The 25,480-nt window shown below is 36.9% G+C and overlaps 1 protein-coding gene across 8 annotated transcripts in view; it reads right to left on the reverse strand.

The window, feature by feature from the left end:
- Positions 1-25,480, reverse strand: part of LOC145666536 (zwei Ig domain protein zig-8-like) — a 1,346,876-nt gene that overhangs the window by 1,241,035 nt on the left and 80,361 nt on the right. For 5 of the 8 annotated variants that reach the window (XR_014127771.1, XM_081733844.1, XM_081733846.1 and 2 more), the window contains exon 2: positions 1,230-1,319. The exons of 1 other annotated variant lie outside the window; for it this stretch is intronic. The gene's annotated coding sequence lies outside the window, so the exon portion shown is untranslated. Of the gene's footprint in view, positions 1-1,229; positions 1,320-12,613; positions 12,765-25,480 lie in introns of those variants that run through there. 2 more of the 8 variants (XM_081733845.1, XM_081733848.1) reach the window with 1 other exon arrangement.

Raw genomic sequence — 25,480 nt, forward strand, 5'->3', positions numbered from 1 at the left:
AATAAACTACTGTATAGTACTGGGGTTAATTTAATAGAGTTTAATTGTATATGCAATACTGAAGCTATTTAAGACAAAGTCTATTGCTGAAAGTAAAATATGAGTTACTGTTAGGGTTTTATCACGGGTATGTTATACCCACTGATGATTGAACCTAGAACACACACACACGGAAAGCATTAGCGCTAGCAAATTTACTACGAAGAGTTACATCGTACCATAATTCTAAGTCAAGAGTGAAGGCAAAAAATAAGAAGCGGAAACAGACTTACGATAATAATACTTTCACAATTTTAATTTCATACTATATTTCGAGACTTTCGAGACGAGACCGAGACTTGGCCTTTGAGACCGAGACCGATATCGAGACAGGCATCTGTTGACCGAGACGAGACCGGGGCAGAGACGGCGATTTTTGACTCGAGACGAGATCGCTACTTTTCAACCGAGACGAGACCGAGACTGTATACAGTCTCGTCTCGTCTCGATACCATCCCTAAAGGTGTGATTTGTTTTGTCATTGATTCAGCATAATCAGGACTTCACGCTGGTTTTATATCACTCTTTGTATTTATTTTATCCTTCACGTAACATAGTTTAATAATATGTGATGGCCTCTACTTCATCTAATAAAAATTTAAGAACTCGATAAATGGAAAACAATGCGATGCAACTTGGTCGTATTAATGAAAGGCTAAAAAATAAAACTAGATCAGTTTTCCATTTCTAGGATGTCCTAACCCTAAAAAAACGGGCGAACTTAAGCAAAACATATATAGCAGCCTTCTGTTACTTATTTTGGTATTGTACAAAGCTTTTTCTTACTTCATAAGTTAATTAGTACTGTCTGATTTCTCAACTCACTGTTTATCCCTTTAGATTGCTCAATTCCAAGGACTTCAGCTACGCTGGGATTTCAATATGACTTTCCTCTATTTCAAGTGACATATATATATTCGGGCATGTAGTCTTGTTGAAAAATTCTGGCCACGTATCTTTCTTGGAAACATGTACATTAAACTCATATTTAGAATTAAATGAAACAAATTTTGATTTCCTTAAGTTAGTTTAGATTGTTATTTAGAGTGAAACATTTGAAATTCCTGCATAAAGTAGGAAGGATATGATCTTATAAACAACTTGGCTTGCCAACATTTATTGAACAAGACTGTTCATCGTAGAAGGTCACCGTGCATTAGTTTCAAGCTTATAGTTAGTTATGCAATTACCTGGCAATGATTGAGATCTGCACTTGGCTGAGGATGGCACATTCATTGATATTCTCGTGTGTAATAAGATTCGGAGTTGCTGAACATCAGCTGAAATGGAAGAAAAGTTTGTGAGATCCTTTATTAACATATGTGGTTGTTTGTATTTGATTGTGACATGTGACATTTGATTGTGTACGATTACTCATATTAGAATAACTCTGTACCTAGGTAGATTACAAATGTTGAATCATCATTTTCTAAATTTCTTTCCAAATCCATATTCCTCATGCATCTCCTTGTACGAATACTCATATTTTTAGTTGATTTTCTACATGTTTCAAGACTTCAATGTGAATACTTGATATGACAGCTCTAATAATTAGAGCGACAGAAGTAGAACTAATAAAACCGATTGGGATGTCAACTATTACGTATTGTGAATTACTATTTTAAAAACTTAAAGCAGAGTGGAAATACATGAAACTCAAATCTACATTATACTACGTTTATATCTGCTGACCGGAGTCAGACATATTTCCATCTACCATGGTAACTTGGAGCCCCGAGTTTTCAAGTATTGTACGTGTGTGGTTGTGTCTGTGAGCCTCCCCGTTAATGAGTTTCTCGCTCGTCTATGTTACAAGAAAACATATTAAATATAATTTTTAAAATATTTCGAATATTTTAAAAATAAATTTGTTCGTAATATAAGAAATATTGGCCTATGTTTAGCAGAAGGGGTCCAGATCTTTTCTCTAAATAAATGTTACTATTTTGGTAATTTCTGTTCACATTCGGTTAGTTTAGGGTAGGGTTGGTTAGTTTAAGTTAGGTAGGCTAGTTTAGGTTACGTTAGGTTAGTTTAGTTTATGTTATATTAGTGTAGGAGTCCCACATAATTTTCCAAAAAATGATAGAATTTCGCTTATTTCTACTAATATTAGGTTAGTTTAAATTAGTTCAGGTTAGCTTACGTTAATTTATATTAGGTTAGGTTAGATTTGGATACATTATGTTACGTCTAAGTACTTGCATCACTCATTTCTCCTGTAAATTTTGTGTTTTTTACGTGCTTCTGGACCCCTTGTACTAAACATACTGCGAAATATTTTTAAAACTCCTATTAATTTTGTATGGAAATGTGTTTGTTATCTTGTCCTGTAACTTAAATGAAATATTTTCATGCAATATTTTAGAATTATTTCCAGAATATTTTATCGAATGTTGAATAAATTCTCTCACGAGAGTATCGTAGTAGCATTATTACCAATCATTATACTGATTATAGCAGCACCAAAGAAATATATTTGTTAAAAATTTGAAATTTATGATATCCAGTGTGTGAGATTGCTAATTAGCATCGCTACATCAACCGTCATTTGTTTATCAAAGGTACCAGCATTCCTTGCGCGCTATGTTGAATTCAGAAGTCAAGACAAGAAGGAATATTTAAAAAATAAATAACTAAAATAAAATAAATCTCAGTATATTCAATCATGTTGAAGAAGATATCTTTATATAGAAAAAGTAATATTGAAGACGATGATTATGTATATTGCTCGTAATATTCCTTTAACTGAAGAAGATATATGGGAACTTACGGAAATAATCAGCTGAGTTTAACTACCAAACACAACACTTATAGCCTAAAAGAAGACTTTTCTGAAGTCGGTGGCACACCTCAACACTGTTAATAGTGAAGAAGAAAGAAAGATAGACAAGAAAAGTCGGTAAGTATAACGATTACATAAAATAATTTAGTTTTATTGTCTGTATAAGTGATTGAGTGTCTGTATGGTATACATGAAGCTGCATCAGTTCCCGAATAAGCAGGACGCTCATACTTTTAGGGATTATTCACTGAATATGTACGAACTTACAAAGGGGGTAACAAAGCGACTTTTATTTACTTATCGACTGATACGAAAATAAAAAAAGAACGTACCTGTACTTTATATTTGCATGTGTAGTGCCCTTGTACTTTATCTATGACTGTGTGTGTTGAGGGGGGGATTTAACGCATATCGCATATCTTGTGCACATGGGTACTTCTTATATTGCACTACGTAGAAAATTTATGGTATTTCATGTAGAAATGGTAATAGAACCCAGAAGAAACGCAGATCAGGGGGTTCTCATGTATACTATGTATTATCGAGAAATTTATGTTTACAAATTAATAAAGGTATGGGATGCTAGATTTCTATTTTTCATCTCTATACATAAAAAACCGTGAAGGTTTACTTTTGGCTCACCAGTCGAAATAATTGCTGAAAAATAGATTGTTTTAATAATTTTCTTTTTATTGTCGGATTGAGTATAGCCCGCTCCCCCCAGTGATTTTTAACGAATCATAGTGATTCTAACGATTCATAGTAGTTCATAATGAATCGGAATCGCATGTTATAAAGATTTAAGATGTAAATCTTGCGGTAAGGAAGCTTTAGTATAAGTAGTAGTAGTAGCTTTAGTAGCGGTAGTAGTAATAGTAGCAGTAGTAGTAGTAGTAGTTAGTAGCAATAGTAGTAGTGGTAGTTAGTAGCAATAGTAGTAGTGGTAGTTAGTAGCAATAGTAGTAGGAACGGGTTAGAAGCCCCGCAGGGGTTGGTTGGGTTCTGTTCTCGATATAAGTAGTAATAGTACTGACTCTTCCAGTTCCGGTGACAATGAACTGGGGGGGGCGGGCTATACACAAGCCTTATTGGCTCCTAAAGATTTGCGCTAGGCGATTTGAAATACGTCACATGGAATAGATAAAATTCAAAAGGAGCGTCATATGTAATTGTCGAAAAAGTATAGTTATTCTTTTATGATTTGCGTGTGTATATATACGTTGCCGGATGTATGACGTAAAGACCACAGTGCAAAAAATATAAATCAGCTTGTACTACGTGGCCACTAAAAAGCACCAATAGGCAGGGTTGTAGAACACAGGTTCCTCTTCCCATTTATCTGTAATAAAGACAGAAATCAACGTGCCCTGCGGGGCTCTAACCCGCCTTCACTTGCTAACGCTCGCTCGGCAATACTATGTGAATTAAATATTTTACTTTGGTACAGAAAAGGAACACCTATTAACCTATATGGGGGACCTGTGTTCTAGAAGCTTCCCGCACCAATACTGTCTGAGTCAGAGCATTGCGAAGTTGGAGGTCAGCAGGAGCGAGGGGATGCTTCCAAAGGGAAAATATGCGGGCAAGTCTTTACTTTAGGCAAGGCAGTGACAATGACCAATTGATCTGAACCGGTTTCTGCAGTTACAGTTCCCAAGAAGGAAAGAGAAAACAACGTGCCCTGCGGGGCTCTAACCCGCCTACACTCGCTAATGCTCATTCGGCAATACTATGTACTGACATAATATCACTGCCTTGCTCAAAGTAAAGAGTTTAAAAAGATGCGTACATTACCATTTTTATGACAGGTTATAATAATTCTGCGTGCACTTTTACTTCTGGTGTGCCACTCGAAAGCAGTGTTTCTTTCAAAAGTAATGTTCCGGGGGCATTGCTCGTGCTATTCTAGTTATTATTATATTATTTTGGTCTGCTCCGGGGAGCCACTGCCCTCCCAAAGACAAGTCTGGAAGAAGCACTGCTCGAAATACTTACTGAAATATAATTCTTTCGCTACTTTCCTTCTTGTTGTCTATTTAATGATTTTCGCCAAGCGACGTATAAATTTTTCACTTATAAATTCAAGGGGACCGTCAGAATTAATTGTCGAAAAATTACAATTCTTTTACGATTTGCGTATTTATACTGATTCCTGATGTGTTGATAAGAATTCCAAAAAATACAAACCAATCTGTGTTACGGGGCTACTAAAAAGCACGAATGCCATCTAACCGAGTCAGAGAGGGTGAAGGCGGGGGGCCGAGGGGATGCTTCCGAAGGGAGTAGGCGCGTACATTTCTATTTTGGTGACGGGATAATTGCGCGTATATTACCATTTTAAGGCTGCAGACTACTAAATATTTTTGAAAAACTAATATTTTTTCTTTTGCCCGTTTCTCGTAAGTGGAAAGAGGTAATAAAATGTAACTTACCACAATAATAGATAATGTTATTCTACACCTGAAAATACAAATCGGAAGAATTTTCAGTGTTGCCATCCATAGAAATTACAGTGTGACTAGAATTTGAATTACTCAAAAATCTAGGTAAAGGCAGCGACTAGAAAAATGAATTCAACGGTAATTGATGACTTATCATGCTGTCTATCCTTCTTGTTTACTACTTTTTAAATAATGTTTCTATTTATTTTGTAATGACTTATTTATTTTGTAAGAATTTATGTAAGGTTTATAAAATAAATAGAAATATTATTTAAAAAGTAGTAAACAAGAAGGATAGACAGCATGATAAGTCATCAATTACCGTTGAGTTTATTTTTCTAGTCGCTGCCTTTACCTAGATTTTTGAGTAATTCAAATTCTAGTCACACTGTTATTTCTATGGATGGCAACACTGAAAATTCTTTTGATCCGTATTTTCGGGTGTAAAATAGCATTATCTATTATTGTGGTAAGTTACATTTTATTACCTCTTTCCACTTACGAAAAACGGGCAAAAGAAAAATTATTAGTTTTTCAAAAATATTCAGTAGTCTGCCCCCTTAATGACGTATTTACGATTTTTTTTCAGGGGAGAAGAGCTTGGCTAACTTTTTCTCCAAGATAATTCATTTACTTTAATATAGTAAGTACAATTTCAAGGGGCTTAAGCCCGGAAGCCCCCCTTAAATACACCACTGGGTTATAATAATTCTTGGGTTCTCTCGAGCAGACGTTTACGCCGAGAACAAAATTTATAGATAAAATATGATGTGAAATATTTTTCGTGAAGGAATGAGAGTGTTAATGTAAGTTATTTCTATCATTGCACAGCTTATTGAAATGGATTTTGAATGTAAATAGGGTAGAAGTAAGCGGCATGAATTTCCGGTTCATACGTCAGTTGTGAACATCTGCGATGGCCGTAATGTAAACTTTTTTTTTTAAGAATTGTGTAATAAAGAGAGAAGGATTATAAAGTTTCTACTGAGTCATGGTATGGTGAAGCGCGTAAAATCAACTGCGCAAAGTGTGGAAAAGATTTATTAAAGAAGAAAAATTCAGAACAGAGGCAATAGCCCTACATACACTATTTTCTGCCGTAAAGGTAAGAAAGAAAGGCGGTGTAACACTCGTGTATTAGCTGTGAAAGGTTTTTTTTTTTTAAGGATCGAAATTAAGTGTTTTTGAAGATAAGAATAATTACAAATATTGTAAATGTTTTTGCACCATCCTCGTTTATGCGTACCCCCCTGCCTTGTCGCTGACGTGCCTGTTCGCTACGCTGTCGCTCGGGCCCCCCTGCTGTGCTTCTGCATGACTCAGATAGCATGTGTGCTTTTTCACTGGCCACCTAACAGATGTTGTTTCGCTTTTTCTTTTAGAGCTCCTCATTTAGTACATAGGGGGGCGCGGTTGCTCAGTGATAGAGCGTTCACCTCCGGTGCTTGGGGTCCCTGGTTCGATCCCAGCTCGCGCCGTGTGGACTTTCTCGTGGGTTTTCTCGGGGTTCTCCCGTTTCCTCCCACTTTCTTTATTTCTCATTATCACCGTCTCCTTTAGCCTAACCGGCATGACCGTAAGATATTAAACGTAAGGATTTCTTTTCGTTTAGTGCATGCTCTGCAAAAAGAAACCGGAAGATGCAAGAAATGCGTCAAAATTTGGTAAAACAGTCTGCTTGAGTATTACCTAATTCTGCCTGCAGGTTTACTATTGGCGTGCTGCTCGAAATAATTGTTGAAAAATTATAATTCTTTCTCTAATTTTCTTATTGTCTCTTAAATGGTTTGCGGCAGGCGACATGTAAATATTTCACCTGGCATATATAAAATTAAAGGGGGCCATCAGACTAGATTTGCCGAAGGATTACAATTATTCTTTTGCGATTTGCGTATATATATATATATATATATATATATATATATATATATATATATATATATATATATATATGTGTGTGTGTGTGTGTGTGTGTGTGTATTGTATTGTGTTCAGGGTTTGCCCAATTGGGCCCAGCCCGGAAAAACCCACCTGGGTTTTTGAGCTTTTCGTTGGTATATTATTGGTGCAATTAAGGTGATCAAGTGATTGGAAGTGGTTCTTATTAGATTTTGGACTTTCCTTGGGCGAATTAGTTGCTTTCGCGCTAAGATATACAACATTCAACGTAAGACCCGGGGGCGCGGTGACTTAGTGGTAGAGCGTTCACCTCCAGTGCTTGGGATCCCTGGTTCGATCCCAGCTCGCGCCGTGTGGACTTTGTGGTGGCAAATACCGTGCTCGTGGGTTTTCTCGGGGTTCTCCCATTTCCTCCCACTTGCTTCATTCCACCATTTCTCATTATCACCATCTCCCTTAGCCTAACCGCATAACCGTGGGACGTTAAACTTTAAGATTCCATTTTTTCAACGTAAGACCTCTGAATGCACTGAATGCATTAAAAAAGCCGTACCTTAGATTCAGAGTGGAAAGAATCATAGAAGTTGTCATTTGAAGAGGAATACACTATGTTTAAATTCTGAAAAAAAAACTTTCTGGCACCCTTTTTATTTTTTCTTCGATTTAAATACATACTATTGTGCCATGAATACTTCTCAGAATCATCTTCCTGTAAACTTTATTTCCCAAAAGCATGTACTACAAGCGCTGTTATAACATTTAAAACACTTTGTAAATCCTTATTTTAGCAAAATGCGCAATTTTCCCATCTTCAAGTGACACGTTCCATTTAAGTGTCCGTGGAAGAGAGAGTTGAACATGTATAGAGTATATTTGAAGGGTAAGGGGAAAATAGAAGGAATGTCACAAAATTGTATTTTTGAGAAAACGGTGTTTTAATATTGAAAACCTCGTAAAAAGGCATAGGCTTAATCAAATCTTTTGCCTGTTTTTACATAGATATTTTTACATCTACGGATGTATATATATATACAGGCAAATAGTACCAAAAGTCACCATCACATAGGACAAAGTACCCGATAAAGCACACACATGGACATTCCTTGTTTCTTCCCCCCTTACCTTTCATTTCATCCTTTTACTGAATTGTTCTGTCATGTTGGTAGTTTTTTTGAGCATTTCATGATTCATTCCTATATTCGCGATTTTTTGTATTCTTTGCAATGCAACGTTATCAAAATTATTCATTTGTATAAGGCAAAGTAATATGTATGGCCTGCTCCGTGGGAAAAGAAATCAAGCAAGGTAGCGGTCATCAAGGCCTTAGTAACCACCTCGGCATTCACCTGGTACGAGTGAGGGAAAAAGGATGATCGGGTCCAGATTTGAGATCAGAGCATTCGGAATGAGACGCTAGTTCTTCATCAACTCAAATGCTGCCACATGTTTTCAAATTATTATTATTATTATTTTAATATTAGGTTTAATATTTATAAGATGCTATACTTTTTAAAAATAAATGTGCGACCGCTTCAACATGTTACAACGTCCGTAATTAAGCTACAGTCTAAGGTATGTCACTTTCAGCTGTAGCTGTTGTCTTCCTTGCCATTTACATTTTCTTCAGGATGTTACTTTTGTAACACAATATTGTCTTCACAAGTTGCTGTAGGTCCTACACAAACATTTTAAATATTTAATATAAGTTTATAAGTTTAATATAATATATAATATAAGTTTAAGATGTAATAATTGATCTTTAATCATTCCCTGCTGTTATTATGTTATTAAACGCTGCCTATTATTTTTATTTTCAGAAACTGTGTAACACAAGAGAAACGTAAACGTAACTAACGATGAGATCGCGTAGATTATTGGGATTTGGCTTCAACATGTCATACAGAGACGAACAAGAAGATCAGTTAAGAATTCAGCTGCAGTTCCACAGAACTTTGACAATTCGCAGCGTCGAATTTATAGTTAGTTGTGGTAATCAAAAGTGACATTATAAAGAAGCAAATACGTTTTCTGGTTATTCAACAATGTAATATTTCTTGAAAGTTGCAAAAAGTGACATTTCGTGAAAAGATCTATTCCCCATGCGCCGTAGATTTGTAGAACATATTTTCAGCAACACATAAATATTGTTGTTGATTTTTTTAAAATTAGTGTCAGTGACATAATTTTCTAGAACACGTGTTTACAAGTTAAAATGTGAATTTCTGATATTTGAGAAGATTGTTCTTAATGTATAGAAACAAATAATACGAGCAGCATGAAGATGCTGCTGAAGAGTATTTAAATAAATAATGCCAGAATAGTGTACATTTATATTTTTATTTAACTACTAACCGATATAAACTTATATAGATGTATATTTATTATAGTGTATAGTTTCTACAGTGTAAATTATAACTACATAATGTTAGCTTGCTCTCATAATTTTAAGCTGCTTTTATTATTATTATTATTATTATTAACTCAAAATCTTATTTACACACAGAATGCTTCTGGGTGTTCCACTGCTACTACTGGTATGTGGCAACGCCGTCTATGTATGTTGGGGTGTCTTATGTGATGTTGCGAGGTTCAGACTGCAAATTAGAGCCTTCACAATCATCGCCTGCCAGTTTACAAAGCGGCTATATTGGATTTATTATTTTTAAGATAGGAAAAGGATTGCCAACAATTGTTTCTTGAAATGGATGTCTAAACTTCAATCCTTTTCGTATTAAAAAAAAAAAAATCCAATACAGCCGCTTTCAAAACTGGCAGGCGACGATTGTGAACACACTGATGTGCAGTTTGAATGTCGTAGGTCACATAAGACACCCCAACATATATGCACGGCGTGTCCACATACCAGTAGTACCAGTGAAACACCCAGAAACATTTTGTGTGCAAATAAGATTTTGAGTTAAAAAAAATGCTTAAAATTATGAGAGCAAGTTAACATTACACTGTTTACATTGTAGTTATAATTTACGCTGTTTATTATTATTATAATTATTATTATTATTATTATTATTATTATTATTATTATTAGTAGTAGTAGTAGTATTTTATTTTTATTTTGTTTTTATTTATTTATTTATTTATTTTTTTTGGTCTGAGTCTGTGGGCCGCAATGGTTCCTCGTCATGAAGACAGAGTGAGGCAAAGACGTCTAAGCAGGTAAAATTGTACAGAAGAATCTTATGTTTTCTTCCAGCTGCTATGTCACAGCCTGGCCGCCTTGTTTTCAACCCACTATTTGTTCCCAGCAAGAAGCCGTTATACCGTATATGCAGAGTGACGCAAAAGTCCGGAGCCCATAGGCCAACTCGGTTACTATTGCAGGTATGGAAACACGGTAAGATATGTAAGGACTCTTTTAAATTTCAGTAACACTTTTGTTTTTGTACTAGTGTACCGCTCGATAAGAAAATGCGTTACCATACATCATGTCGGGCTACACGAATGAAAGAATGTGTGGTTTGAAATTAGCTACACCGAGAAGAATTGAAAGGAGACATAGTGAAGGATAAACATGCAAATGCAACATCCACGCCAGAGGCGTAGCAACCACGGTGTTGGGGGGGGGGGGAGGAGCAGATACGAAGGACGCGAAATTGGGTCTTGCACTATATTTTTCATTGTCTCTTTCCGTTCCCTTTGGTCCAAATAATTTCAAACCACACTTTCTTTCATTCGGTGTTGTCCAACAGTGGGAGCGTTGTACTTTTCGTTACTATTGGGCGGTATACTAATATAAAAACAAAACTTGCTGCAATTTAAAAATTTCCTTCTGTATCTTACCTTGTTTTCGTATCTGCAGTAGTAACCGAATTGGCCTATAGGCTTTGGGTTCTATCATGTACAGAAAATATTCTGTAAATATTTTGTCATGTACACAAAATATTCCCTAAATATTTTGTCATGCACAGAAACTATTCTTTAAATATTTTCTGTGATGTACAAATAATATTCACTAAATATATTTTGTCATATAAAGAAAATATTTTGGCATATGTAGGAAAATATTGTCTGCGTTATTGGTAAATAATTTTAAAATATTCCATGAGAAACATTTTAAAAAACATTCCGTTAACATTGTATAAAACGTTTCAAATACTTTTTCAGTAATGTTTGGAAATCGTACAGGAAACATTTATAGGAAAACTTTTCTAACGGCGTATAAAATATTTCTACAACGTTTTTGAGTGTATTCAGAGAATATTTTCAGTATTATGTGGAAAATGTTTTCAACAACATATGGAATATATTTCCTTAAGGGAAGTAGGATACATTTTCTGAAAGAAAATGATGGCACGTTTTAGAAACGTTTTGAAAATATTTCATTGCTGTGTGGGATATTGGTAAGGTTGACTAGCCTAACACGACTATGCCACAGAGGAACAGCAAAAATATCTACACCAAAATTTTCATTTATGTGTCAAATTGTAGCTATTGAAATGTTAAACGGACAATCACTTGAATTTAGCCATGCACATTACATTAGCTTAGTGCACGTTACCTTACGTGTGAACATAATCGTGTGACTGCTCCGAGAGCAGCTTGAAACACTTCCTAACGAAGCTGAGCTTTATATAAGGTTATTACCGTTTACATAGACACATGTGTAACGTAAAGTAGAGCGAACCCGAAGTAGGTTAGGGTGAAAGTCGAATAGATTAGGCATTAAGTATTGAGCTTTTTCGTATGTTTGGTAGTGCCAGAATAGAATAGAATACAAATGCAGTTAATGTGCGAAGTCGGTAGTATGAATTAAGTATATTGATTTTTCTAGGTATCATAGTGGAGGGGAATTACTAAAGTTAAGCCGTGTTTAAAATTAATGAATCGTATCTGGGAGTGAATACACATGGAAAGTAAGTACGTTATGGTGGAACTATTTACCAAGGCAAAAGGGGAATGAGCAGAAGGAAAGAAATGAAATGCCAATAAGCGTATGTTAAACTTTGGAAAATGGCCGTCTGCAATGGTTGCAACACCAATTGTGTGTAACTTAAAGGCAGGGAAAAACTGTCCCTGCGGGACTTCTAACCACCTTCGCTCGCTCAGCTACATTTCGTAACAGTAATGCCGAAAATCTAGTAAAAAAAATCAAAATCTGTCCATAAGTATAAATTTGGTAGAGCCGTCTGCTAAAGTAATAACCCTAATCTAACCCACCATAACGTAACTTTATCTAACCTAATAATAAAAAATAGCGAAATTATAAAATTATATCATACCCTGAGTTAATCCAAAACAAACTAACCTAACCTACCCTAATCTACTAGCTAAACCTAAACTAACCCAGACCTTAACATAACTTTACGAAGTATCGTAAACTCCATTGAACTTTAAGATATAAAGACAAATTGGCGAAATTGTAACAATTTCTTAGAAAAAAGCCTGACCCCCTAAAACTACTTTAAAGCCAAATTTTCCAGGCAACACGTACGTTTTGATCATTTGAAACCATTCTACACTTCAAAACTATCTCTGCAGATTTTTCCATTCCTCTGTCATTCCTTTTATGGCCTTTTTCTCGTTAAGTAGGTCCAACTTTTAAAGGCCTTCAAACTTGAGACTTTGCTTCCATGTACTCTAGTACAACAAATAGTGCCACTTGTACTATTGTGACTACTTCCACGCATAACTAGGGGAACACTTCAATAGTACCAACAACTCTAATCATTTTTAACTTCCAAACAATATATTTTAAAACTAATTCTAACCAATTACCACTAAAATTAGAAATTCACTGCCGCACTTCTTTCCTGCAATGTTGTCAGTTTCTGCCATATTCCGAGACATAACCTTTTATTTTCACACCCTTTTATTTTCATCTCATTGACCAAAATTTCATTTTCTTTACACTTTCATTTGCACAATAAAGCAACGTCTTCCCTAACGTATCAATTAACGAGAACGAAAACTACTATTGAGTTTTAATATATATATATATATTTATATATATATATATATATATATAAATCTCTGCAGCCAGATGTGAAACAGCCAGCTTTATTCTCATTTTAACTTTTATTCTTTCTAAAGCACACTGGATAGTTGGTGGATGCTTTAGCTCTCAAGGTGGGGTTGAGAACCCTTCTGTGTCTATTCTTTCTTCTATCATAACAGTATTTTTGTTTTCTCTTGTCTTGTAGTTTTCTCGCTCCGTTCAATGTTGTTTATCTGGTTCATTATGTTCGTCTCGTGTTATGCTTCTTGCATCTTCTTAAGACTAGGTGATGAATTTGAATATTTCATGGCATTGAGAATTCTCAATGCTAAGTTAAATATAATGTCTGGGATGAACAAATTCGGAAAGAGGCCAGAACTGATTCTACTTACTCAGAAGCTTTTTACATCTGCTTACTGTAACTACAAAGCATAGTTTAAAAAACTTAAGAAAGGAAGAAGCTCAAACAGAAGTAAAGAAGAAAAGATGAAACAAAACAACAAACAAAGAGAGTGGTGAGGGAGAAATTGACAATGGAAAAAAGGGTCATGATGAGAGTTTGGTAACTTTTTCCTATGCTTTTGGTCACTTTTTCGTGTGCTGTTGGTCACTTTTCAACTATTTACATCAGACCAGACCACTATGAACCCTGAAACCAGGATTTTTTTGTTTAAATAATTTGCTCTATGCATTTATATCACATAAGGACAGAATTAAGTTTGTTTTGCTTAGGTGTTATCATGCAACTACCAGGTTATGCTGAAAGGAGTTACATGAGCTTAAAGTGGAATCCAAACCGCTTCACGGCTTACATCCGAAAGAAATTGTCCTCTATTTGAACTTGAAACAGGGACTAATTGGCCACAAATGCTATACGTCTGCCGACTCACTCACGAAGGGCCCTGATAAAAATACGTTATATTGATCTTTACATACTTGTTAATATAATTGTCAAGAGTCATTTCAGAAGGACAAAATGATAAACAGTTACACAAAGGAAACCATTTTACAGAATTGCATATGGACAATTTCAAAATACTACTTTCTACACAAGAACTAATTTAGTCCAAGTTAGTTCACTATGACTTTTATTTGTCCAAGTTAAAGAAATACGACTTAGTTTGCATATCAGTAAGAAAAGAAATAAAGATATGAATTATCTGAGTCCACTTTGGCTCTGACCTATTTATACATAAATATATATCAAAGATACCTTTGATTTCCATAAATGAATCTCGTGGGATTTCTATGACTTCCTTCCCGAAAAAAAGTACGGAATTTTAATATATTTTGTCAATAGTAAACATGATTTTCCTTTGAAACAATATTTAGATTTTTCTTTGATTGCAGTTGCATAACAATAACAAACTATAAAAAATCTCAAAAGAAATATTAATAAACTCATACGAATAACACACGAGAATGAGACCTGATAACCACAAATGTGTGTTCCTCAAGATTTTACGAATCCTTGCACTTTTATGAATATTTTTATATATGAATATATATATTTGAATGAATCCTTCTCTCTTTATTACACAATTCTTAAAAAAAAAAAAAAAAAGTTTTTTATTACGGCCATCGCAGATGTTCACAATTGACGTATGAACCGGAAATTCCCGCCGCTTAATTCCACCCTATTTGCATTCAAATTCCATTTCAATAAGCTGTGCAATGATAGAAATAACTTACGTTAACACTCTCATTCCTTCACGAAAAATATTTCACATCATATTTTATCTATAAATTTTGTTTTCGGCGTAAACGTCTGCTCGAGAGAACCCAAGAATTATTATAACCCAGTGGTGTATTTAAGGGGGGCTTCCGGGCTTAAGCCCCTTGAAATTGTACTTACTATATTAAAGTAAATTAATTATCTTGGAGAAAAAGTTAGCCAAGCTCTTCTCCTCTGAAAAAAAAATCGTAAATACGTCATTAAAATGGTAATATACGCGCAATTATCCCGTCACCAAAATAGAAATGTACGCGCCTACTCCCTTCGGAAGCATCCCCTCGGCCCCCCGCCTTCACCCTCTCTGACTCGGTTAGATGGCATTCGTGCTTTTTAGTAGCCCCGTAACACAGATTGGTTTGTATTTTTTGGACTTCTTATCAACACATCAGGAATCAGTATAAATACGCAAATCGTAAAAGAATTGTAATTTTTCGACAATTAATTCTGACGGTCCCCTTATCATTAAATAGACAACAAGAAGGAAAGTAGCGAAAGAATTATATTTCACTAAGTATTTCGAGCAGTGCTTCTTCCAGACTTGTCTTTGGGAGGGCAGTGGCTCCCCGGAGCAGACCAAAATAATATAATAATAACTAGAATAGCACGAGCAATGCCCCCGGAACATTACTTTTGAAAGAAACACTGCTTTCGAGTGGCACACCAGAAGTAAAAGTGCACGCAGAATTATTATAACCTGTCATAAAAATGGTAATGTACGCATCTTTTTAAACTCTTTACTTTGAGCAAGGCAGTGATATTATGTCAGTACATAGTATTGCCGAATGAGCATTAGCGAGTGAAGGCGGCTTAGAGCCCCGCAGGGCACGTTGTTTTCTCTTTCCTTCTTGGGAACTGTAACTGCAGAAACCGGTTCAGATCAATTGGTCATTGTCACTGCCTTGCCTAAAGTAAAGACTTGCCCACATATTTTCCCTTTGGAAGCATCCCCTCGCTCCTGCTGACCTCCAACTTCGCAATGCTCTGACTCAGACAGTATTGGTGCGGGAAGCTTCTAGAACACAGGTCCCCCATATAGTTTTATAGATGTTCCTTTTCTGTACCAAAGTAAAATATTTAATTCACATAGTATTGCCGAGCGAGCATTAGCAAGTGAAGGCGGGTTAGAGCCCCGCAGGGCACGTTGATTTCTGTCTTTATTACAGATAAATGGGAAGAGGAACCTGTGTTCTACAACCTTGCCTATTGGTGCTTTTTAGTGGCCACGTAGTACAGGCTGATTTATATTTTTTGCACTGTGGTTTTTACGTCATACATCCGGCAACGTATATATACACACGCAAATCATAAAAGAATAACTATACTTTTTCGACAGTTACATATGACGCTCCTTTTGAATTTTATCTATTCCATGTGACGTATTTCAAATCGCCTAGCGCAAATCTTTAGGAGTCAATAAGGCTTGTGTATAGCCCGCCCCCCCCCAGTTCATTGTCACCGGAACTGGAAGAGTCAGTACTACTACTACTTATATCGAGAACAGAACCCAACCAACCCCTGCGGGGCTTCTAACCCGTTCCTACTACTATTGCTACTAACTACCACTACTACTATTGCTACTAACTACTACTACTACTGTTACTATTACTACTACCGCTACTAAAGCTACACTGAGAAAAATCCATTATCCGGACAGCGGTATATTGTACAAATACAAGGATTCGTTATGTTTACTAAGGAAATCTGTACGGAGCGTACTTTATCCATATACTACATAGGTACTGCCTTTTACCCGCTTAGATATTACATCATGTCGCTGCAGGATGTCTGACATCTAACAATCTTCCGTATTTTACATACGTATACGTATGTTAAATACTTCAGCTATATGTTAAATACGTCCATCTGTGTGTGGGATCCAGGCCGCCTATAGACACCTCTTTCTTTCGCCATGGCTGACGTCATTGAACTACCGTCTTTTGCTTGCGAAACGAGGTTGTTTACAAACGGAAAAGAAGAGAGGAAGGAAACAAATGCTTGGGTAAGTACACTAGTTAACTATTACTTTAGTTAAATATTCCATTAATTATATATTCTTTTAGTGTAACTTGCTTTAATATAGTACTAAGTAAGTAATGTAGTTTATGAATACAATTCTTACTATTGTAAAACTCGTTAATGATTGAGGAGAATGGAATGGGTGAATCTGAATTTTAAGAAATCTTTGAATATTAATGTTTTGAAACATTTTACATTTCAAGGTAGCAAAATGAATGTTATGTGTTTATTCATTCCGTTTTATATGTGACGATTTATTACTTGGTGCAGATTTACTACAGGGCTGCTTAACATAATTGCTAATAAACCGTTTTCAGCGCGAAAATTCCCTTGTGTAGTGAAGATTTAGGATTTAGATTTCTGGGCTTTCGGCATCAATGGCCTTGTTAGCCCGTCGCATATGAGTGATGACTTCCTTCGGTGAGCACACTATCCGGGGAAAGGAAGGGAAGAATGGATTGGGGAAAAATGGGGCCGCGGTGGCTCAGTGGTAGAGCGTTCACCTCTGGTGCTTGGGGTCCCGGGTTCGATCCCAGCTCCCGCCAAGTGAACTTTGTGGTGGACAAACACCGTGTGCGTGGGTTTTCTCGGGGTTCTCCCGTTTCCTCCCACTTACTTCATTCCACCATTTCATACATTACTCATCATCACCGTCTCCTTTAGCCTAACCGGCATAACCGTGGGACGTAAAACTCAAAGATTTCATTTTCATTTTTGGATTTGGGAAGGAAGAAAACGGCCTGGGACCTATATGTTAGGTACCACTCCGGCATTTGCCTGCTGTGAATGAGGAAAAGCCAAGGAAACCTCATTCAGGATGGCTGGACTTAAAATCTTTTGATACTTTTTCGACCGAGTTCCCCCACCGGGATCGAACCCGGGACCGTTCGCACCGAAGGCGAGAGCGTTAGCGACTACGCTACGCGGGGCCACTAGTGTAGTTTAGAAAACTCATTTTTACTAGGATATTTGCAAGATTTTTTTTTCTTTTAGTTTAACGCCCCATGATTGTACATCAATGTAAGAGAGAAGGTGACGATGAGATACATGATAATGGTGGAATCAAGAAAATGTAAGGAAACTGGAAAGTCTTAAGAATAACCACACCTACAGTGTTCACCAAAAGCCTATTTGTCGGGAGCAGGAATCGAACCAGGGACCTACCGCGTCAGAGGTAAGCGCTCTCAGAGCTTTCTTTTGTTTAAAGAACTTGTTTACAATGAAATATATATATATATATATATATTACGAAGATATTGACATATTTTACAGCCTCACTGAAATTTAAAAAAAAAAGTAGTCAGGGAGAGCTTACTTGTCAGGTTATTTTTTAATTTAATTTATTTTTATTTATTTATTTTTGCTTTGTTATGTTCCCTAGTTAATTAATGTTTGGGTTACTGAAAATTAAAACCTTTTTAGTATTATTGTTATGTCATCACTTTGGAACCAAAACGTTAGATTTTTTTTCTTGTGTTTTCATATAGGAAGTTGGTGAGTTTGTGCCTTAGCATTGGTTTGGTTTCTAGAACGTAATTGAAGGTCATGTTGAGTTGAGTCTTGGTGGGTTTGAGTTCGTGAAGTGTCAGGCACTGCTTGTGCCCCTGTCTTCTGTTTGTGATGTTTCCTGGCTTTGGGCTGTGACGTATTTATGTTGAGGAGTACCAACGCAGGCCGCGTGATATACAGGTAGCTACAATACAGCTTCAACAGTTAACGAGTGCCAGGTCTTTGAATTTCAGCTTTCGTTACGGCGTGACTAATGCAGTATAGTACTAGGTTGAAATTCTATGGGTGGTAAAAACGGTATGGTAAGAAATACAACGTAATTGTTATTAGTTTAATTAGTGTTTCTTCATAGTATTGTTTCACTATTTCTAGAAGGAATTAAGTATTAACGAAGTAATGAATAAGCAAAAGCACACATTGATTGACGTTTACTATTTCTCATACTCCATTGAGAATGTTTTGATCCTCAGTTGCGCAAACATCCAGTGTGCGTTTATTTTCTTTCTTTTTTGGGGGGTTTACACTGCCTCACAGATGAGCTCCCTCGTTGCTAAGTGGTTAGTGAACACGCCTTTGGCGTGGGACACCCGGGTTCGATTCCCGGCCGGGGGCCGCGGTGGCTCAGTGGTAGAGCGTTCACCTCTGGTGCTTGGGGTCCCGGATTCGATCCTAGCCCCGCCAAGTGAACCTTGTGGTGGACAAACAACGTGTGCGTGGGTTTTCTCGGGGTTCTCCCATTTCCTCCCACTTACTTCATTCCACCATTTAATTCATTGCTCATCATCAGCGTCTCCCTTAGCCTAACCGGCATAACTGTGGGACGTAAAACTCAAAGGTTTCATTTCATTTTTTCTTAATCTCTTGCACCGACCGACCGATCTCGATCAAATTTCCAACGTAGATGCGGTTCTGGCCTGGGAGTGTTTTTAGCTATTTACTTTGACAGTAGAACTTAGGGGAGGGGGAGGAGGGGGACAGAAAAAATAAATGACTTAATTTACTTTGAAGTGTAAAAGTGCGAGCGTTTTCTTCTCTCTCTCTCTCTCTCTTCACTCCTCCAGTCTCCTCTCACTTTTAGGGCCGCGGTGGCTCAGTGGTAGAGCGTTCACCTCTGGTGCTTGGGGTCACGGATTCGATCCTAGCCCCGCCAAGTGAACCTTGTGGTGGACAAACACCGTGTGCGTGGGTTTTCTCGGGGTTCTCCCATTTTCTCCCACTTACTTCATTCCACCATTTCATTCATTTCTCATAATCACCGTCTCCTTTAGCCTAACCGGCATAACCGTGGGACGTAAAACTCAAAGATTTCATTTCATTTTTTCCTCTCACTTTGATTTCATGATTTCGCACTTTGATGAAAAGTATTAAATACCGCCAGGAAAAGTACTAATATATAACCTCTCTTTTAGGCGCCCCTCCAACCACGCGCCCGGGACACGTGCTTTGCTTGCTCGCCCATAGCTGCGGCTCTGTGAGCTACATAAGTAACATACAATGCTTACGTAATACTTTGGGTAATAAGTACTATTAAGAAAGGAAGAATTGCATTTTTTTAACTTTGGGAAAGAAGCTACTGTGGAATTAAAGATAAGGTAGGAAAGGCAACACATTCCAGTCTATGCTTTCACCCAGCAGACATATTGTTTGGAACCAAAAAAATGTGACTTTTGGAATCTTGTACTTAGGTTCACAGCGGAAGCGACGAAATAACTTGAATCATCCATTGTAGCTCTCCCCGCAACCAGTTTCTAAAATGTTGGCAATAAGTTTGCGAAACGAGAGGTGACGACTCCAATTTTGGGTGAAAAGTCGCTATAAGAAATAATCGAGAAATTCATTGTCTGTAAGTATTGTAAAAGTTGTAGATGTAAACTAAACAATATGTTCTACTCACTGGCGCAAATCCCGGGGGGGGATGACGGATACATGTCCCCTCCAATCTTGGAACTGAGGGGACTTCTCCCAAATAATCCGATTTGAAATGTGTTTTTTGGGAGAAATTTGATGATTTTTGTCCGATTGCTACAAAGGAACGTGAGATAAAATAGATGTCCCCCAGAATAAGCCTCAAATCTGCAGCCTCCTAACGCTAAAGACAACTCTGATCCTCCACAACATTGTTTTTCAACTTCATAAGTATTTTGGACATCGCCAAAAAAAGTATGGTAACAATCTTACCCTCCCCCCCCCCCCCCAATGTTGAAGACATATTTGCGCCGCTGGTTCTATTCACATCTTTGTAAACAGGGCGCAACCAATCCTTTAATTCAGGGATCATTTCAGGTTGTTTCGGGTACTTTTGTTCATGTTGTGGTCAAAATAGTTCCGAAATAATTAACACTACAGTACTTACGTTAAGCAATTTTTTGTAAAAGAAAAAGTGCAGAATGATTAAAAGACCGCAGAGGACAAATATAACAAACACCTTCTTCGCCTTTATTCACGCATCTATAGCTAATCTTGTTGCTATCGGTAATGATGTATTACGTGTGTCTCTCAACGGAAACTCTGCGAACTAAAGGACATCAAGTTTGTAGTTATTCTTCGTTAGAGGGCAAGGGTAACGTAACAATGCAGGATTGTGGAGTAGTGAGTACGCTGTATTTCCAAACTCTTCATCACTTGCGCTGATTAAAACAAACAAACGGAAAAAAAGAACGTAAAAACTGTTTTGAACTAATAATGCTTCTCTACAGATGAACATTTTGTTTGCAGCAAAAAGTCGCTAAATGTGTAAGTAGGTAAATCGTCATTTAAAAATCACCAAAAAAAGTCTCCAATCGGGAAAATTTTTTTTGTCGCTATCGTAGGGCGACCATACGTCCCGTTTTGACCGGGACAGTCCCGTTTTAGGGGCGTGTCGCGGCCGTCCCGTCAGTAGATGGAAAAAAGTAGTATTCGTCCTGTTTTATGTAAATGAAATAAGTAAATAACAAACCCAGTACCTTTACTCCTTTTAAAAGTATTAATAATAACAAAGCGGCAAAAATTGAACTGAAAATCCCTATATTAAACATACTCTATAGTTCGCAGTACTGCTCGAAAGGCAGCAGAGGTTTTAGCAGTTGGTTGTGTGTTAAACAAACTTCAACGTGTCTTTCCTTTTTCATAAGTACCCGCTCTGTAACGAAGAGAGAGAGAGGGGGAACTCTGATATCAAGGCACTGATAAGAACAAAGGTAGATCTAAAAGTCTAGTGTTGCAAGAACCTGTCCCGTTTTTAACTGAAAATTTTATGGTCACCCTACGCTATCGTTGAGGTCGAATTCCCCTTATTTAGCGACTTTACCCAAAATTGGCAACATTGACCCCCACCGAACAACACCCCGTCATCTTGAGCCTAGCCAGCATAATAGTGGGACGTAAAACTTAAAGATTTCATTTCGAACAACACTCCCAGAAACCTACTGTTATACTATTCTCAAACCACCCTTTCGTACAGTTCTCCCTATTCAAAAAAAAAAAAAAAATTGTAAATAGCAGTGTTCATACATAAATATGGAACTCAATTTCCCTGAATTTTGCAGGTTTTCCAGGTATTAATTTTGCAATTTCCAGGTCTAGTGGAAGAAACTAATAGTACGAGAACACATAAATTTTAAGAATACTATATTTATATATTTGAGAATGGCCACCCTTCTCCCCAATGAACGATTGCAATTAAATATTGAGTCACAAGAAAATAAATAATTAAAATAAATAAAATTTAAGTTGAAAAATATTAAGTTGAGAAGCCTACTAAGGGAATTATATAATACTTTTGTTCCATACTTGAATACATTCAAAATATACAAAAAAAAATATTGGCTTGGGGAAGAAAAAAGGGCCCGCGAGATTTTAACTGATTCTTGTAGTACTCGACGACAGAAATAGATTACTGAAAGAATTTTCAAAATCGGCGCAGGCAAGCATGAAGAAAATTGCATTTTCATGTACCGGTTCAAAATGGGGAAGGAAAAAGGGCCCGCGAGATTTTAACTGATTCTTGTAGTACTCGACGAGAGAAATCGATTAGTGAAGGAATGTTCAAAATCGGCGCAGGCAAGCATGAAGAAAATCGCATTTTCATGTACCGGTTCAAAATGGGGAAGAAAAAAGGGCCCGCGAGATTTTAACTGATTCTTGTAGTACTCGACGATAGAAATAGATTACTGAAAGAATTTTCAAAATCGGCACAGGCAAACATGAAGAAAATCGCATTTTCAGGTACCGGTTCAAAATGGGAAGAAAAAAGGGCCCGCGAGATTTTAACTGATTCTTGTAGTACTCGACGACAGAAATAGATTACTGAAAGAATTTTCAAAATCGGCACAGGCAAACATGAAGAAAATCGCATTTTCAGGTACCGGTTCAAAATGGGAAGAAAAAAGGACCGCGAGATTTTAACTCATTCTTGTAGTACTCGTCGAGAGAAATCGACTAGTGAAGGAATTTTCAAAATCGGCGCAGGCAAGCATGAAGAAAATTGCATTTTCATGTACCGGTTCAAAATGGGGAAGGAAAAAGGGCCCGCGAGATTTTAACTGATTCTTGTAGTACTCGACGACAGAAATAGATTACTGAAAGAATTTTCAAAATCGGCACAGGCAAACATGAAGAAAATCGCATTTTCAGGTACCGGTTCAAAATGGGAAGAAAAAAGGACCGCGAGATTTTAACTGATTCTTGTAGTACTCGTCGAGAGAAATCGACTAGTGAAGGAATTTTCAAAATCGGCGCAGGCAAGCATGAAGAAAATCGCATTTTCAGGTACCGGTTCAAAATGGGAAGGAAAAAGGACCGCGAGATTTTAACTGATTCTTGTAGTACTCGTCGAGAGAAATCGACTAGTGAAGGAATTTTCAAAATCGGCGCAGGCAAGCATGAAAAAAAATCGCACTTTCATGTACCGGTTCAAAATGGGGAAGAATAAAGGGCCCGCGAGATTTTAACTGGTTCTTGTAGTACTCAACGGGAGAAATCGATTAGTGAAGGAATTTTCAAAATCGGCGCAGGCAAACATGGAGTAAATGGCATTTTCATGTACCGGTTCAAAATGGGGAAGGAACAAGGTCCCGCGAGTTTGAACCGCTACGATGTATGTTCACGAATGTGCCCGTCTTCTCAAATTTAGTTAATTACTGTGACACTGAAACATGTGACACAGAGTCACATTGTGGATGACTCTGCAATCGGCAACCACTGCACATATACTCCTCCCGCCCCACAGTTTGATTATTTCGATCCATTCCTCACGTGCTAACGGCATGGTTCAACATCTGCAAGAAAGAGGTAAATGTAACGTTCAATTGGCAATAGCTTTTCACCAAATTAAGCTGCATGAAATCTGATTGCATATTTGACATACTGAGAAAATTCTAGCCCGTGGCCATATGTATCACATATCCCACCAGTTCATAAAAATTTTGAACACAAAATTACGGTCGTCCGTGTGACGTACTCCCAAAAGGCCTAATGTGTATCACCCACCTCACATTCAATGAAACCACATCCGTGTAGAATTTAGAAAGGAACTTCTTATGATGTATACAGGATGTCTCAAACGTTCCCTGACATAGGGTAACTCTGTTATTATCAGAGTTACGACAAAATGTAAGAGGAAAAACATCTCGAAATATGACGTTTTCAATCTAAAGTGAACACTTTTTTAAAAAATCGGACAAGATGAATGTGCTGTATACTCTTTATGCACCCATTTTTAAATGAAAATGCAACGTTGTCATTTACCTGGACCCACGACATAAGTGAATGAAGTTACTGTTTGAAACGGGGGCTGGCCATCGACATGTTAGCGTAAAAGACAGTAACTTCACTCACTTCTGTTGTGGGTCCAGGTAAATGGCAACGTTGCATTTTCATTTCACATTGGGCGCATAGAGAGTGTACAGCGCAAACGGGTCATCCGATTTTAAAAATTCCTTCACTTTAGATTGAAAACATCATAATTGGATATGCTTTTCCCTCCTACATTCTGTTGTAACTCTGATAATAACAGAGTTACCCTATGTCAGGGGACTTTTGAGACACCCTGTATACCTTATTTAATGTATGTTTGATGTCACTATAACTGTAGTATAATTTAGTTTGTTTAAATTTACAATTTAATACAAGTAGATTCGGATTTACATGCGTAGGATTTTGTATGCATCTAACTAATGAATTCTTTTATATTTATGCTTAACTTAGTGACTTGGCTTTGGACTGCAACTGATTATTGTAACCCATTATTGCTTGAGAAGAAACAAGATATCCGAATCTTCATTTGGAGAAATCAAAGGTCTATTGGAAAGCTGGGGATTACAATCATTAATTTCTACATTTCAAGGTGCGTAGTAAATTATATATTGTGTTTATTGTTAAATTACTATTATTGGGTTTAGAATCAATGAAGCACTTCATGATATTTTATGGGGATCAAGATGGGTGCCGGATAGATAAGTATTTGAGCGTCAGGCTCTTATTTCTTTTCAATTTAATATTTAATCAATGATTATTTTTCTCCCTCATTATTCCACCAAATCGTATTCCAAGATCATATATCCATTTTTGTTCGATATATCCATATTTTTGATCTCTTTCATATTTCTATATTTTCGATTTTTGATATTGTTTATATTTCGATATTGCTGTATTTTTCGATATTTCGAACGTTTCGATAGTTTGTCGACATCGATTATCTATATCTAAATTCGGATATCCCAAAGCCCTATCGAGCACCCTCCGAAATGAAGTTTTTGGCTATGGACCTGATTAGGGATGCGCACGAGACAAGACGAGACAATTTTTGTTACGAAATTCGAGACAAGATAGAGCTTTTCCAATAGAAACGGATCCAGTTTTCGAGACGAGACAACTTTCGCGGCACCTTTTCGAGAGGAGACAACTTCAAATCTTTTCTCTTGCGCATCCCTAGACTTGATCATGAGTTATCAAAAAAAAAATGTTAATGAGAAATAACATGTAAATACAATATAGGTAGCTAAAACATTTTTGTTTTCATTCTTCAGTAATGCATTGTTATTAATCTCAGGGGGGGCGGTGGCTCAGTGGTAGAGCGTTCACCTCCGGTGCTTGGGGTCCCTGGTTCGATCCCAACTCGCGCC

The sequence above is a fragment of the Thermobia domestica genome, chromosome 12, assembly GCF_964235325.1.
Source record: "Thermobia domestica chromosome 12, izTheDome1.hap1.1, whole genome shotgun sequence".
Taxonomy (NCBI): Eukaryota; Metazoa; Arthropoda; class Insecta; order Zygentoma; family Lepismatidae; genus Thermobia; species Thermobia domestica.